At 42.6% G+C, this 17,257-nt stretch overlaps 1 protein-coding gene across 3 annotated transcripts in view; it reads left to right on the top strand.

Annotated features, from left to right (window-relative positions):
• The window catches only part of MTUS2 (microtubule associated scaffold protein 2), a 576,541-nt gene that overhangs the window by 511,358 nt on the left and 47,926 nt on the right, over window positions 1-17,257 (top strand). The gene's annotated exons all lie outside the window — the stretch shown is intronic.

Raw genomic sequence — 17,257 nt, 5'->3', positions numbered from 1 at the left:
CATGACCTGGGCCAAAGACAGCTGCTTAACTGACTGAGCCACCCAGGCAGCCCTCTGTGTTCCAATTTCTTGATCCCATGTGTCTCTTGGGGATGTGTTCGGCTGTCTCCCCAGGAATCAGTCAGCAAAGGTGAAATTAGGGTGGCCTTTCCCCCTTGGCCTGCTCTCTTCTCTTTCCAGAGAACACTTCACCTGCAACCCATGTGGTCGTGCGGGCAGCCCACCAAGCACAGGTGTGGCTCCCTTCACAAGTGAAGGGACCTGAACGGTCCCAGCCACCCTTGGCAGGTGGCATCGCACCTTTTCCTTCAGGCCAGCCATGCAAACAGGCCTTGAATCTGAAGCCCAGACGTCCCTGGGGAATGTGGGCCTGAGATGTGCAGTGGACCCCACAGTGATTTCCAGACACAGTTTTCCCTTCTCCCCTCCCCTTTATTTTTTCCCTTTTTTTTTTTTTTTTTTTTTTTTTTTTTAAATTGAGGATTTCTACTTCACTGTGAGTTTCCTGCTTCTTTTGTCATTGAGATAGGTCAATGATGGGCTTTTCTCCCCTCTGGGGAGAGCAGGCCCCTGTGGGAAAGCCATAAAGAACCATTCCTCCTTCCTAGCCTCGCCTGTGTGTGATCCCTACCCAGCTGCAGGGGACTCCGCCCCTGGCCATCCCCTGACCAGGAGCCCCCGTGCCTGAGCCCCTATACAGTAGGTTTCCCAAGGAAGGCCTGCAGAGCAGGGTAGTTTGTGAGAGGGGCTCCCGGGAAGCCCAGGGCCACGAGTGAGTGTGTTTATCACAGGAGTTTTTAAACTGTCTGCGACTTAGTGGTTCTGAGCATGGGCTTTGCAGGCCAATGACCCAAGTTCAGGTCGAGCAAGTTGGCTAATCTCTCTGTCCCTCAGGTTCCCCTTCCTAAAAAGGAAAGTCGATTAAAGAGGGTAATGCTGATGAAGCAGTCTGTAAAGGAGATTCCCTATTAGTTGTGGAGCACCTTGAATCTGAAAATAGAGGACAAAATCTTCCACTGTCACCTGAATTTCTCCCCAGAACGATGCCGGCACCCCCACGGATAAGCTTTGGTTCTGGGATGTGCATCCTGATCCTACCAGATGGGATGTGTCCAATCCAGTGCTGCTTCCCTCTGCCCTTTCCTGAAGCTTCTGAAGTCAGCAGGAACCACGCAAGGAGTACACTGAGTTTTTGTATTTCAGTCTTATTTGATGTCTGCCCTAGCGCTAAGAATAGAACCAGAAATCATCTGCCAAATGAATCAACGGTGGGGTGAGATGGGGGTGCAGAAGGCCTTGGCAACAGCAGGGCCTGGACCGTTCTACCCCTCACTCAGCCCAGTGGATGCTTCGGCTGCAACTTCCTTAGCCAATGCAGAGCCTGCATTCGTGAGAGAAGACAGACAGTGCAGTGTGGGGAGCTACTGTGAACTCTAAAGTCTGCGAGTTCTCAGATCTTGGCCAGCAGGGCATATCCCCGAAGGGAAAAGGGAACTAAGCTTATAAAGTTGATTTTAGAATGGTCGTCTAGAGACTGCCCATCTAGAGGTGGGCAATCCTGTCTCCTTAGCAGCAGCCCTGTCAGCAGAATCAGATGGGGCCACTGGAGTGGGACATGAGGGGCAGCAGCGGGGAGGCTGGGGGGAGCTGGTATTTCCATGTGTTGTGAAATCAGACATGGAAGAGGAAGAAGCAGCAACCAACCAAATGGTTTCGAAGTCTTTACTGCAGATCCCAGAACAGGGCTGGCCTGTGCCCCAGATCTAAACATTCCACTCAAACCTGTTGTATTTGAACCCTGAATTCCACCAGCCTCTCCTCATAAGTACACATCAGTTGTTTACATCCTTGGTAAGAATAAATGCATTCAAAGGGTTTTGGTATCTAGATAGAATCCCCTTAGCTGGTGGAGGGGGTGATGGAGGAGGTGGGTCTCAGCCCTGGGGCATATTAAAATCCCCTGCAATGCTTTTTAAAATAACAGTTCCCAAAACCTCTAGAGCAACAGAATCAAAATATTTGAGAATGGGGCTTGAGTTTTTTTTGTTTTGTTTTCCTTTAATTCCCAGCTGTTTATAAAGTACAGTGAAATTTGAGAACCAATGAACTGCATTGAAGGAATGGGGATTTCTGATCAGAGACAAGAAGTGGGCTGTAGGAAATATGGGGTAGTCCTGGGAGGGTGGGGATCCCCCAGTGGAGAGCTTTGGGCAGCTAGAGAGCCTAGGGAAAGAAGCCCAGGTGGGAGCGGAAAAGGTACAGAAAGGGAAGATGCAGAGGACAAATTCCACCTGCTCTGAAATTATGCATCGAGTTGGCCCGAGTCCCAGAAAAAGGAAAAGAATATCCTCCCCCTTTCTTCGCCTTGGCCTGTCAGGCTAGGGCTGTCCGCCTCTGAGACCCTCACAGCTCCGTTAGATGGGCTTTCAGGAACCAACCACAGAAATGGATCCCTGGTGTGTCTGCTGGCACACTTCATATTTAACAATACATTTTCAATTGTGACCTGTCTGGTGGAGCTACCACAGAATCGTCTAGAAGGTATATATTTTGACTAGTGCTTCAGTCAGAGGTTTTGATGTATGTTATCTCACACTGATGGAGAATCCTGATTATAATAGATTTTTAAGTAGGCACTTGATTTACATAAACTTCGAGAACATCTCCTAACGTGTGATGTTTTCTGACATGAAGTGTGTGGGAGATTTTTTCCATACTGACTAGGTGTCCAACAACTGAATCCAATTCTAACACTAACTGTCCAGGGTTAGGGCATCCCCACAGGCTAAGGACCACTCTCACAAGACCCACCCCACTTTGCATGTTGGTCACATGCTCCAGGGGCCACCTGTGCTTCTAAACAACTGGCTTCAAATCCAGGGGTTTCCACCACCCCCTTCACAGGTCCAGTAATTCACCAGAATGACTTACGGAGCTCAGGAAAACACTTGATTTACATGCATTAGAAAGGACACAACTCAGGAACAGCCAAATGTAAGACTTGCACAGTCACGTAGGGGCCTGGGGCTAGGGGGTCCAGAAGCTTCTGTGTCTTCTCCAGATGGCTTACTCTGCCGGTTCCCTGATGCGTTGGCCAGCCTGGAAGGGTGTTTATAACCCAGTCTCAAGCTTCCCTTCTCCCTAGTTGGGTTATTGAACACCTAGGATAGATAAAGCACAGGCCAGGCAGGGTCACCATGGATGGTAGGGTCGTTTGTACCCTGCAATGGGGCATCACCCTCTTAGTAGAGGATGACATGCATCCACATTTCAGCCACTCACCGAGCCCTGTGCCCGGACGTGGGGCCACTCCCACCAGAGGAAGGAGCACTTCTTTCGGATTTGCACAAAGGTAACATGAGGGCTAGCTGTGACCTAGAACTATATACTGGTCAGTGGTGACCAAGACTCACTTGTGTCCTCAGGTAGCTTACAATTGAAGCTCCATGGAGGAGGGGCTGTCTGAGATGGACTTTGCAGGATGACTAGGATCTGGATAGATGCCTGTAAGAAAGGAAAGAGCACAATTCCTGAGCACCTGCTACCCTAGTGAATGACCAGAGCACAGGCCTGGCCCATTCTGCACACCTATGGAAAGAAAAAATCTACTTGTTCCCTCTTTTCATGGAAAGAAAGAATGAAAGAACGAAAAAAAAAGGGAGGAGAAAGACTTTCCACAGTTACCATTTAAAAGTTATATGAAACATTTAATCATGCTGCCAAACTAGAAGTTACATCTCTCCTTGAAGCCCTTAGATTTTCCCCATTTTTTGCTATTATTTGCAGTGTTATGCAAATTACTGTTGTCCTCGTGTCATTTTCTTGGGAATATAGTCTCAAAGTGTGGACGAATCATTTGGATAGATTTCACGTTTGTTCTAAACTCATCTGTATGTGACAGATCCTTGATATATTTTGTTTTGCTTTGTTTTGTTAATTTATTTATTTTTTTTCAGCGTAACAGTTGCACTACACCCAGTGCTCCATGCAATCCATGCCCGCTCTAATACCCACCACCTGGTTCCCCCAACCTCCCACCCCCCACCCCTTCAAAACCCTCAGATTGTTTTTCAGAGTCCATAGTCTTTCATGGTTCACCTCCCCTTCCAATTTCCCCCAACTCCCTTCTCCTCTCCATCTCCCCTTGTCCTCCATGCTATTTGTTATGCTCCACAAATAAGGGAAACCATATGATAATTGACTCTTTCTGCTTGACTTATTTCACTCAGCATAATCTCTTCCAGTCCTGTCCATGTTGCTACAAAAGTTGGGTATTCATCCTTTCTGATGGAGGCGTAATACTCCATAGTGTATATGGACCACATCTTCTAGGGACAGGGGCTTAAGTCCCCAGACCCAGGACAGCCACCCCTGGCGCAGAGCCATAGAGAGTGCAGCGGAGAAACCAGGTCTTGGTCCCCAAGCCACCGGCGCGCCTGAGAGTGCTTGGGGCCCGGCTCCCGTGAGGGACTGGGAGCCTCGCCAGCCAACGGAGGCACAGCCTTTTTGCTGTCCCCACTCGAGTGCCCTGCAGTGCCATCAGAGTCCGAGTCATGCCCCGTGCCCTCCCCTGAGAGAGGTGCTCTCAGACCGGAAAGACCAGGTACTCCCAGACTCCAGCTGGGGCCAGTGGGAAAATCTCAGTGTGCAATTGCTGCTTGGAACTTCTCTGGCAGTCTGGAGCTACCCAAACAGCCGCCTCTGCCATGGTTTTGGGTACAAGCAAAAAATCCTGCGTCCCCAGGGATCGCGACTGGGAACCTGCTCTGCCAGCGGCCAAGGGGGGATTTATTTGGGCTCTGCAGCCAGACTGAGGCTTCTCTCTGAGAGGGAGATCAGGGTGCAGTTTGCTTTCCTCTAAACCTACAAAAACCATCAAAAGCTGTCAAGGTGAGAGAGAAAAACCAAAGTGAACAAACATAAAAACCTCCAGAGAACAAAAGCCTGAAAAAACCAGTTTCCTCAGAGCCCACCCCCTTGAGGGGCGCTGGAGGACTTAACTCAGAGAACATCATTGACTGAAAACCCAAGTGGCAGGCCCCTCTCCCAGAATACCAACCAGGAAAGGAAAAAAAAAAAAGACAAGAGAACAACCACCACTACTTCATAGGACAACTTTTGTTTTTAATTTGTTCCCACTATTCTGGCTCATTTTTTTTTTTATATAGATAATTTTTTAACCTATTTACCATCACAGTGAGATGTCCAGTACATCAAATTCCATAATAACCTTCTAACCTGAATTTTTTAATACATACACCTGTGTTTTCCTTTTGCATTTCTATTTTTTAAATTTCTTTTTTTAAATTTTAGTTTAGTCTAGTTTATTCCTTTTTTATTTTTATTTTCTAATATTCATATAGAGTTAAACTTTAAGGTAATCCCCTTTCCCCAATCAATGCTACCCCTATAGGTAAAACAATTTTTTTTTTTTTTTTTTTTTTAGGTAAACCAATTTTTAATCCCCCTTTATCTTAGGGTAGTTGAGTCCTTTAACAAAGATATCAAGATACATCCAGGAAGAATCAAAACAACCTTCCTCGCCCACACTGAGTATAACCACTCTCCCATCTTTTTCTTCCACCAGTGTTTTTGTGTTTGTCTGATATTTTTTCTATAAATCCAAGATAAAAGATTATGGTGGATTTAGTCTCCGAGTAGCGAGGTTGCCTTATGAAGAGGGACTTCCATCAGTATTTCTCTCCGCCCTCTCCCACCCTCCTTTCCTTCTCCTCTCTCGCCCCCTGTCTCTTCTCTCCCCAATCTCTCTCTCTCTCTCTCTCTCTCTCACACTCACACACACACACCTGAGAAGAAACCGGAATCCCCGATTATGTACCAGGGTGAAGTTTGGGGTGGCGCATTTTGTGGTCTAGGAGTCGAGTCCCTGCGGAGTGGCTAAAATTGCTATCAGCTGTGTTACGTCCTGTCTCCCGTGGATGTGGAGACAAGGCTCTCCACTCATCCTCCTCTTGAAAGCTTCTCATCCTCAAGTCTCCCTTCAGGGACTTGGGGTCTTCTCTTGTGTTTGGAGTTGACCTTAACTGGGGCTGTCCTCGGAAGAGCCAAGCAGTCGTGATTGTGGGATGAAGGGCATTTTAGATCTCCAGGGGACCAGAACCCAGCACCACATCCAGGGAAGAAAGAGTAAAGAGGCTAGAAATAGCTATTTGATTTTTTAATCACTTCTTTAAAATTCCCAGAAAATGTAGTTCTTAAAATATAAACCTCGATTTTTAGATAAAGTGGTGCTCTCCAAATGGGGAAGTCAAATAATGAATAATTGAAGGGTCATACTTATATTTGTAAATGCTGAGATAGATTTATAAGCTGTTCTTCTTAGACACAGATTATCTTCTTTTGAGATCTTGTGCTTCAAGTTACTGACCACCGGCAGGTGGGTATTTATGGTCCTTTCTCCAGCAAGGCTGCCTTATTAGGAAACCTGAACCTTAAGAAAAGTATGAATTCCTTAAAAACATATCTATGAATTAGATGAACTCCACCAGATAGAAAAAACATATGCGTGCACAGCCGGCTTTAAACTGAGCCTTCTGGCTCACACTCCCGGGTGCACTGATGCTCACTCAGCCAGAAGTCCTGCAGGTTCGAGGTGGACCAACACTAACCCCACTGTACACCTTCCCCCGGATTCCTGCCTCAGTCTGCGCAAAGCTGGGACTCTCTGATTTGGTGTGAAATTGCCTCTCGTCTTCAAAGCTCTCGATCACCCCAGTAGCCCTCATTCTGGCTTTATTTACCTGCCACTGCCCCCAAGCCCTAATGCTGGTGGACAGAGCCACCTTCTGCTTCCGGTGCGTCTTCCATCACCAGCTATGAGACCCTCCTCTCTTGACCTTGTTATAAACAAGGTCTGTTCTAGCTGTCCCCATCCCAAGTCCGGCACACAGGTTTTATTTTTCTGCCAGCTTCAGACTTAAGATAGACTTCGCCTTTTTATCTCTTTTGAACACTTTAAAAACACTTAACATGAAATATAGTTTTTAAAAAAGCATGCAAGGGCACCTGGGTGGCTCAATGAGTTAAAGCCTCTGCCTTTGGCTCAGGTCATGATCTCAGCCCAGCATCTGACTCTCTGCTCAGCAGGGAGCCTGCTTCCCTCTCACTCTCTGCCTGCTCTCTGCCTACTTGTGATCTCTGTCAAATAAATAAACTCTTTAAAATAAATAAATAAATAATAAATTTTAAAAAGCATGCAATGTTTAACAAAGCAATCACTCTGGCTAAGTTTCTAAGGTATTATAGAGAAAGCTAAATTATTAAATACATTTTGATTCAAGTCAGCTTATTGAAACAAAGCAAAAAAATACTTAAATGTTTTCTATGATTTAAAAAAGGAGATATTAAAGAGTCGTGAGTGTTTTGATATAAAGGTATATAGAAATCTAAGTTTGTCGCAGTAAGCACTGAGGTGTTATTTATTATGCTCTTAAGTTCCTAACTAGAGGAGGTTTTTCAGTTTATTTTCATTTATAACTAGCAACACACACCTACACCTACCCACCGCTGGAAGTATATTTGTGAGATGATTTTATGTATGAAATGTCTTCTGGTTTTATGATCACAAGACCTTGTCTTTACGTAGTGCTTATACTTAGCAAGCTCTATTACATGATATGTCTTTTGTGTGTGTGTTTGTGTATATTGGACAAAATGGACCTTTTTTTTTTTAAAGATTTTATTTATTTATTTGACAGACAGAGGTCACAAGTAGGCAGAGAGGCAGGCAGAGAGAGGGAGGAAGCAGGTTCCCCGCTGAGCAGAGAGCTCGATGCGGGGCTCGATCCCAGCACCCTGGGATCATGACCTGAGCTGAAAGCAGAGGCTTAAACCACTGAGCCACCCAGGTGCCCCCCAAATAGACTTTTTTTTTATTTTGTTATGTCAGTCACTACCATACATCATTAGTTTTGACGTAGTGTTCCAAGATTCATTATTTGCATGTTAACACCCAGTGCTCCCGTAATACGTTCCCTCCTTAATATCCGTCACCCCGGCTCACCTATCCCCCCACCCCCTCCTCTCTAAAACCCTTAGTTTTTTTCTCAGAGTCCATAGTCTCTCATGGTTCGTCTCCCCCTCCGATTCCCTGCCTTCATTTGTCCCTTGGTTCTCCTAATGTCCTCTGTGTTATTCCTTACGTTTCACAAATACGTGAAACCATGTGATAATTGACTTTCATGATATGTCTTATTTACTTCTTCAGACAACTCAAGGAAGTAGGTGTTGGTATTTTTATTTTATAGGAACTTGAGGTTCAGAAGGATTAAGTGACTTCCCTAAGTGTATACAGCTGGTTTGGGCGGAGTTAGGTTCTGGAATTCTAAGTTTACCGTGGCTTCCCCACCCCCACCACCATTTTGGTTTTTGGTCATTTTTAATTTAGCAAATTGAAAAATCGAATAAACAAAGTAAAATAGCTGCTTCTCCCACTTCTATACAACTTTCCCACAAAACTGTAAGAGATGTTAGTATGAATCTGTCAAAATAGGAATTACAGTGTAATTATATAACACTGTGATTGTAATTAGCCTGAGGCTATATCCATTAAGCTTGAGTTCAGGACAAATAACAGACTCCTCCCAAAATGGTAGCTTCCTCAAGACAGATGGTTTTTCTTTTTTCTTCACTCTCATGTAAAAATCAGGAGGTAAGCTCCCACGGGCAGGTATGATTTTATACTACAAAGTCCCCAGGGGACCCAGGTCTTTTTACAGCTCACTGTTGTACCACCCCAAGACTGTGCCCATTTTCCTCATGGCCCAGTGTGACAGTTGGTGCTATAGTCGTTATATTTATATTCCAGGTGATAGGATGGAGGAAGGAATGAACAAAGAAACAGAGCGTGGGTCAGCTGCCTTTGGGGGAAAGTTTCCAGGATCTATACTGCAGTTTGTATCTCATTGGCCAGAACTAAGTTCCAAGGCAAACCTTGCCACATCAGACTGGGAAATGTGCTTTTTTTTCTTGGTGACCTTGGTGAATTATTTTGTTACTAAGAAGAAGGGGAGAATGTGTATTGGGGGCTGTTATCAGCCTGTGCTAGGGGGCCCCCATTGCCTCCATTAGTGAGATGGAGGAAACAGTCCTGTCGCACCAGGTGATTGAGAGCAAAGGATCTAGCAGAATGTTTGGCAGAATAGTGGGGGCTCAGTGTGCTATAATTCCCTTAAATGTCAGATTGGATTCTGTCTTCCTTCCTTTCACAGCTTTAAAAAACCTGAGTCAAGATGCAAAACCAAGAAGATATCTCAGAAAAAATAATGAATCTTGGGATCACAAAAATATAATGCACATTTTCTGATTTATAAAAATATCTCTTCTAAGCACACCAATTAAAAGACAGTTTTGTCAGATTGGATTTAAAAAAAAAAAAGTAAGGCACAGCTATGTGCTGCTTAAAAGAAACACATTTCAAATATAAAGACATAAATAACCTAAAACTAAAAGGATGGGAAAAAGATACGCTGTGCTAACACCAAGAATTGGAGTGTCTGTGTTAATATCATGCAAAGTAACTGTCAGACCAGTAAATTACCGAAAGATAGTGACAGAAGAGTCTGCTCACCAAGAAGACATAACAGTACTTAATACCGATGTAATTAACAATAGAGTTTCAAATTACATGCAACAAAAACGGATAGAACTGAAAGGAGAAATAGACAAATCCACAACTAAGTTTGGAGACTTTCCTCTTCTCTCAGTATTGATAGGACAAGCAGGAAGAAAATCAGTAGAGGTACAGAAGACCTGAACAACACTATCAACCAACTTGACCTAATTGACCTTGATACAACATTCCATTCAACAAGCAGAACACGCGTTCTTTTCAAATACACATGGAACATTAAGCAACATAGAATATATTCTGGGCCATAAAAAAACCTCAACAAATATAAAAGAATTGAAATCATACTAAATGTTTTGGACTATAACAGAACTAGACGATAAATCCGTACCATGAAAATATCTGGGAAAACTCCAAGCATTTAGAAATTAAACAGCAGACTTCTAAATAACACACAGGTCAAAGAGGAAACCACAAGGTCAATTAGAAAATATACTGAACTGAATGAAAATAAAAACATGATCTATCAAAATCCTTGGGATGCAAAACTCTCTCTGAATTGCAAAGCTGATCTTTTACTAAATTTGCTGAACAAAGTGGGAGAGACCCAGTAGGTACTATCACTGACCTAGGCTCTCTGACAAGGAGGTAAGCAGTGTTATTTGAAAGAGGGTTTGATCTAACAGGTTTAGTCTCCTGTCAGAAACCAGAGCATCACAGTAGAGCCTCAAATATACTGTTTTCTTTGCAAGATGAGCCACTCAGCATGGCTAGGTTCTGGAAATGCATTCCCCTCTATAGGGAAATTATATTAGTTCTGAGCTGGGAAAAATTCAAACCAGTGATGTCAACTGACATGATTAGATTTTATTCCAGTAAATGTAATTTTATAAAGTCATTTTAGTTTCTATCCCAAATGGTGCTTACCAGTGCATAGTAATACCAAAACTGCAGACTCCCTTAAATATGCCAAAGGCTGGGTTTGGTTGCCATGGAAAATACATGATCAGCTACAATTTTACCAAACTGCTACTTTCTCTGAGACAATGATTTATTCCAATTGGCAGCAACATGTTTTTTTGATAGTTATAAAGGACTTTTAAGTCAATACACACAGAACATCCTAGTTATTTTTTGTGGAGATGTCCATTTGGTAATTCCCTAAAATATATACTACAAATAATGATAATTTTCTCTTCTGATACGTGTTAATATTTTTAACTCTGTCAGTTTAATCCTTAACTAACCTGAATTGACTGACTAGAATAGCTCGAGATACCGAGGGCTGCCCTGGATTACCCTGAGGATAAGTAACTTTTTGAAACTCAGAAGCAGCTGCTTCCATAAAAGTTGTGACTTTATAAATCTGATATTTAAAGTGGCGTATGGTTTACAAAGCTCTTTCCTATATTATTTCATTTGATCCTAATAGTAACCCTAAGAGATAGGTAAGATAGATAATGCCACCACTGTTTTAACAGTGAGTAAATGTTGCCCATAAAAAGTAGAAGCACACCCCCAGTGACGCAACTGTAAAGAATGACAGGGCTGGGTCCTTCTCTCATTCCACCATGCCCATAGCATGCTGCCTTTGTGTTATAAGATCTCAACTAATAGCAAAGGAAGATAATTTTAAAAAACAAGAGAAAGACATGACATGCTATCAGTTTAACCTGAAAATTGCTGAAGAGCATTTTGTAAAATATGTATTTTAAATGACATGCAAATTATGCAAGCATAATTGCTTCCCACTTGTGAATTTCTCATATGTGGATGCCCCCTTGTTTTTCTTTGTGTGGGGTACTCTGGCTCGGAGCTTAGTGCCGTGAATGTGGACCATTCACTGCATCACTTTATAAACTTAACTGAACCCAGAAGAGGTACCCATCAGTGTTGCAGGAGTGGAAGGGGAATGGGATGTGATCTCTGATTTTGTGGAACCCTTATGTATTGGAGAGACAGACATAAGCAGATAATTAAAATCCAGTGTACTAAATAAGGGGCTAGAGGTCTGGGAGCTCAGAGCAGGGGTTGTAACCTACACAGGGATCCAGCAAAAGCTTTTTGGGGTAAAACAGCTGAGCTTACAGGAAATGAAGGAATGAAGAAGTGATTCTTCCATACCACCAGATCAATTACAAAACCAGCATTAATGATGTCATTTATTTGGTCTCTCCACTGGGAAATGGGAAAAGCAGTGAAGACAGATTTTCCATGTGGCTATTCCTAAGAAGAGGAAGGAGTTTGGATTTATGAGATGAGTTGTGTTTATGAAACTCTTTAAATTATTTGCAGTGTTTGGGATATAAGACTCCAATGATTCTCTTTTCACAGACTTTTTTTAACATTTGATTTTTCTTGTCTAATGACATGATGAGTTATTCTCATGCGTTCAAATAGCTACAAATATCACCAGGGCCATATTCAGGTGTCCAAGAGTACTATTAATCTAATGCTTAATTTGGCAGTTTATTTGGACAAAGTACCATAAATTACAGTATATTATATGCTTGTAATTCAGGTCACTCTTTTGATTAAAATTGTACTTCTTCAGCTAGGTTTTGGGGCAGTTAATTCTGATGAAGAAGATGAAAAACAGACTATTTCTGTGTTGCAAGTAACAAAGTAAGGACTTACTAGGTTTCAATAATAACAAACCTGATCATGAGCTCAGGGCTCCTTAGCATGACTATGTTCTTAAAAACAAAACAAAACAAAATTAAATAAACCAAAAGCTCATGATGACAAATATGGTCAGAGTTCAGCTAATCAGAATGATGGTACGACGGTGGAGAGACCAGGCCAGCAGCTGAGTCCAGGGCATTTACTTTCGTGGGTCTGCTGTAATCCAGCTTTTTTTTTTTTTTTTTTTTTTTTTTGCAAGTATACCAGGAAGGACTCTGACTTTCAAGGAAACACTTTTTACTAAGTTCACTAGAGAGTGATGTGAAAACAAAAAATAACAGTTTACTAGTTTATAATGGCAAATATATCCCTCATAGGCAGGTCTCTCTAGAAAGCTAAAATTCTAATAAAAAGACTGTTGAGTGGACCAAAGTAAAAAATTTACTGGAAATAATAATGGCATCTTGCTGAGATAGCCTTGGGCAGTCATCTCCATGATGTGTTCTTTCCTAGGACTCAGTTCTTAGCCGGGGATCCCACGGAAGGAAATAGAAGCCTATTAGCATCACTTGGGGGCTTTTACCAAATACCCATGTCCAGACTTCTGCTTCCAGCCACAGTACAGTACTGGACTCAACTTCCCACTGTACACAGCCATAAAAACAGACAAAATATATGAGATACCTGTTCCCAAGCACTGGGAGCACCACAGACCTACTGTCCTTGAGAAAAAGGAAACATACAAAGTGAGTCCCATGTTCACCCCAGCTTTCTGCCTGGGGCCACTTCCCAGACCCTGGCACAGAGCAGGGCTTCAGAGATGGTGACCACCATCTCACTTACCTGAAGAAGCAGATAGCAGAGTTTGAGCTGATTAAAATGGCTAGAAATTGTGGAACTGAGCCTGGCAAGGAGTGAGCTGAGTAGAGGAGGGCCCCAGAAATTTGCATAGGGGTTTCCCATGTGTTCTTCAATGAAGGGTAGGTTGTGTGTGCACTGGGAAGCCTGGCAGAGAGCGGCTGCTGCAGGGCTGGGAGCTGAATGGTGGTGTCAGAGGTTGTATCATGCTGGAAGACATTGGAATTCCAGCCCAGACAAGGTGGAGAGATCTCTTGAGCAATCTATCAAGCTCTGAGAAAGCCTAGGCTTTAGGAATAAGGGCCATGACCTGGTTGGAATAAGACCTCTCTCTAAGCCTAAAGACAGACTGAAACTGACCCACCCTAAAAAGAGTGAAACCAAGCCTGGTAGAATCAAAGGAGTCTAGTAATTTACCTGCCTGCAAGCAAAACACAACTCTCATTAAGGAAACTCCTCATGATCTATCACCCACTATGCTGAACATATAATTTTTTAAAATTAGACATACAAAGAAGCAGGACCCATAATCAAGGAAAAAGATGGTAGAAATGCATATTGAAATAACACAATGTTGGAACTTTTATTATTTTATAATAGTAAAACCTATTATAAACATATTCAAGCACTTTTAGAAAAGTAAGCAAACAATGAGTAAACTGGTAGGGAAGCACAAGAGAGAAATGAAAACTATAAAAAGGAGCCAAATGGAAACATTAGAACCACAAAGTAGAGGCTCTGAATGAAAAATCCGCTGGATAGGTCTTAGAGCAGACTGGAGACTGCAGGAAAAAGGGTCAGTGAATTGGAGAGAATCAGCAAATATTATCCAGTATGAAGAATAGAGAGAGGGGCACCTGAGTGGCTCAGTGGGTTAAAGCCTCTGCCTTCAGCTCAGGTCATGATCTCAGGATCCTGGAATCAAGCCCCGCATCGGGCTCTCGGCTCCACAGGGAGCCTGCTTCCTCCTCTCTCTCTCTGCCTGCCTCTCTGTCTACTGGTGATCTCTGTCTGTCAAATAAATAAATAAAATCTTAAAAAAAAAAAAGAAGAATAGAGAGAAAGTTTGAAAATATGAGCAGAGTGTCAGTGACCTTTGGGACTCCATCAAGGATTGTAGCAGGTGTGTAATTGGATTGGCAAAAGGAGGAGGGAGAGAGAAAAATTGGAGAGAAAAAATACTTGAAAAATGGTGGGCATAGATGCCCTAAATTTGGTTTAAAAGAGAAACCCCCATGGGACACCTTGGTGGTACAGTCAGTTGATCATCTGACTCTTGGTTTCGGCTGGGGTCATGATCTTGGGGTTGCGAGATTGAGCCCCATGTCAGGCTGTGCGCTCAGTGTAGAGTCTGCTTGGGTTTCTCTCTACCTCTTCCTCTGCCCCCCATTCTCTCTATCTCTCTCTCTCTCAAATAGAAAAATAAACCTTTTTTAAAAAAATTTAAAAAATAAGTAAAAGAGCAATCCACAGACCCAAGAAGCTAATGAACCTCAAACAGGATAAATACAAACATAAAAATCACACATGAGCTCATTCTCGTCAACTACTGAAAACCAGAGATAAAAAGGAAATGTTCAAGGCAACTAGTTAAAGACACACATTACATACAGGGGAATAAGGAGATGAATGACAGGTAACCTCATCAGAAACAAAACAGGCCAGAAGGCACTGGAATGACATTTTTAAAGTGCTGAGGAAACAGAAAAGAAAAAAAAATCAACACAGAATTCTATACTGAGAAAAATATCCTTTGAAAATGGTAAGAATTTGGATGTACAGGACTAAATTTAGATTATCAAAAGGATAAACACGTGGATAAATATAAAAGTCTGTTCGTTTTGTTGTTCTTAATCTGTTTACTTTTAAATGTTCAGTTTGATCATCTCTTGCTGTGAATACATTTATGTAATCACGGCCCCAAATAAGATTTATGACATTTACCTCCCTCCAGAAAGTTTCTTCATGCCTCTTTCCAGTCAGTTCCATCCCCCACCCCCATCTCTAAAGCAAGTACTTTCTCATTTCTGTCAACATAGATCAGTTTTTGCCTGTTCTGGGAGCTCCTATAAATGGGATCAGATATTTTATACTCTTCTGTTCCTAGATGCTTTTCTTCCACATGAGAGGTTCATCCACATAGCTGAGTAAATCGGTGGTGTGTTCCTTTTTATTGCTTAGTATGTTGCATTTGCATGAGCACACCAAAATCAATCTGTCTGTGTGTCTGCGGTGGACATTTGGATTGTTATTTTTTTGCTCTCATAAATAAGGCTGTTAGGAATATCCTTGCACAATCTTGTGTTTTCTTTCTCTCAGCTAAGTTCCCACATTATAAATTATTGGATCATAGGATAGATGTGTGCGCCACTTTAGGAGAAAGTGCCAAACAGTTCTCGAAATGTTTGTACTATTTTGTGAGACACTCAATAGTGAGAGTTCCAGTTCCTCCTTGTCCTGTCAACATTTGATATTGTTAGTAATTCTGTTGTTACTGTTTTAGCCATTCTAGTGGGTGTGAATGCTATCTCATTGTGGTCTTTATTTGCATTTCCCTATTCACTAGTGATGTTGAAGATTTTTTATGTGCTAGATAGCCATTTGAATGTCTTTTATGAAGTGTTGGTTGCCCATTTTTTGGAGAGTTCTTTGTGTTTTTACTGGACAGCTGCTACCCTCTCCACCTGGGCACACATTTAGGTGCTAACTGGCAATTTGAATGTCTTTTGTGAAGTGTTGGCTGCCCATTTTTTGGAGAGCTCTTTGTCTTTTTACTGGACAGCTGCCACCCCCTTCACCTGGGCACCACCCCTTTCACCTGCCACCTCCTTCACCTGGGCGCACAGACTCAAGGTTGCCAAGAGCCTTCCTTGGGCCCCACTCATTTGTGTTTGTGACCTGTCTTCTAAATTGCAGCACTTACAGACTGACTCAGAACGGTCTACAGTCATGAATAGGAAAAATAGAAAGCAAATCTATTGCTAAGATACAAAACATTTTGAGGTGCTGTTCTTAAGATAATTTTGAATGCCTACTCTGTGTAAAAGTATTCTAGGTGTTTCACTCAGCAATCAGTAAGTTTTAATCCATGAACCCAAAGAGTTTATAATCAGTTGGGAAAACAGGCATGGCAGCAGATGATTGTAACATAAAAGGAAAGAAGTGGCTTTCTCCTTATAGTATCTGTTTGCTCCTGATGCTTTTCCAGGCCCTCTGTCCTTTTTAGTCTCTTCAAGCTCTGGAGTGATCTCATCCACTCCCATGGCTTCAACAACCATGTAAGCTGTTCCCTCCCCGGTCCAGGTCCCCAGCCGTGGTCTCTCTTGAGGTCATCTCTTGGTGAATCACAGGTAATACCACTCCTCATAGTCAAATAGTTTTATCTCCACCCAACCCCTACTCCCCACATCAAAGCAAAACAAAATGAAATCTCTACTTCTCCTTCTATGTTCTTGATTTCATTCAGTTACAAGCTAAGCTAATGAGGCACCCACATGAATGGATGTACCATTTTGTGAGACACTCAACAAGCCCTCCTCAGACGGAAGGCTATTTTTCTCTCATGTAACGGTCTAAAGATGGAGAGACCCAGGGGTGGCCATGCATCCGGATAGTGTGCTCCACTGTCCTCAAAGCCATGGTCTCTGAATGTTTAGAGCTGATGCATGAAGGAGAGCATTTGGGTCTGAGGGAAAATGAAGGAGAGAAAGTAGAGGGCAAAGAGCTCCCTTCTAAAAATATGATCTAGACATTGCTGTATCACTTCTTCACATCCCTTTGGCCCAAGCAGTCACGTGGCTACACAGAACTACCAGAGAGACTGGCACGGCAGCCCTTTCAATTAAAAAAAAAAAAAAAAAAAAAAAAAAAAAATTGGAAAGTATGGGAATAAGAGAAAGAAAAGGAGACAGGAGACGGTTATGCTCAACCATAACTTTTTGTCCCTGTTCTTGACGGCGTATTCATAGCATACACTAACACAGAAGGCTGGGAGTCCTCATCGTTTCTCCCACTCCTCATACTTGATACTCAAATCACTAGCTCCTCTTGACTGTACTTTTCAAGTATGTCCTTATTCAAATTCCTATAATGATGTAGTCTCTCCTTTTGCAAAAAACTCCTCACAAGTCCCCTTGCCTCCCTTCCTACCCCTAGAGTCCATTCTCTCTTCCTTTCCTGATTAAA

This window comes from Mustela erminea, chromosome 15 (genome assembly GCF_009829155.1).
Source record: "Mustela erminea isolate mMusErm1 chromosome 15, mMusErm1.Pri, whole genome shotgun sequence".
Classification (NCBI taxonomy): Eukaryota; Metazoa; Chordata; class Mammalia; order Carnivora; family Mustelidae; genus Mustela; species Mustela erminea.
This window is presented reverse-complemented; position numbering and strand designations above follow the sequence as displayed.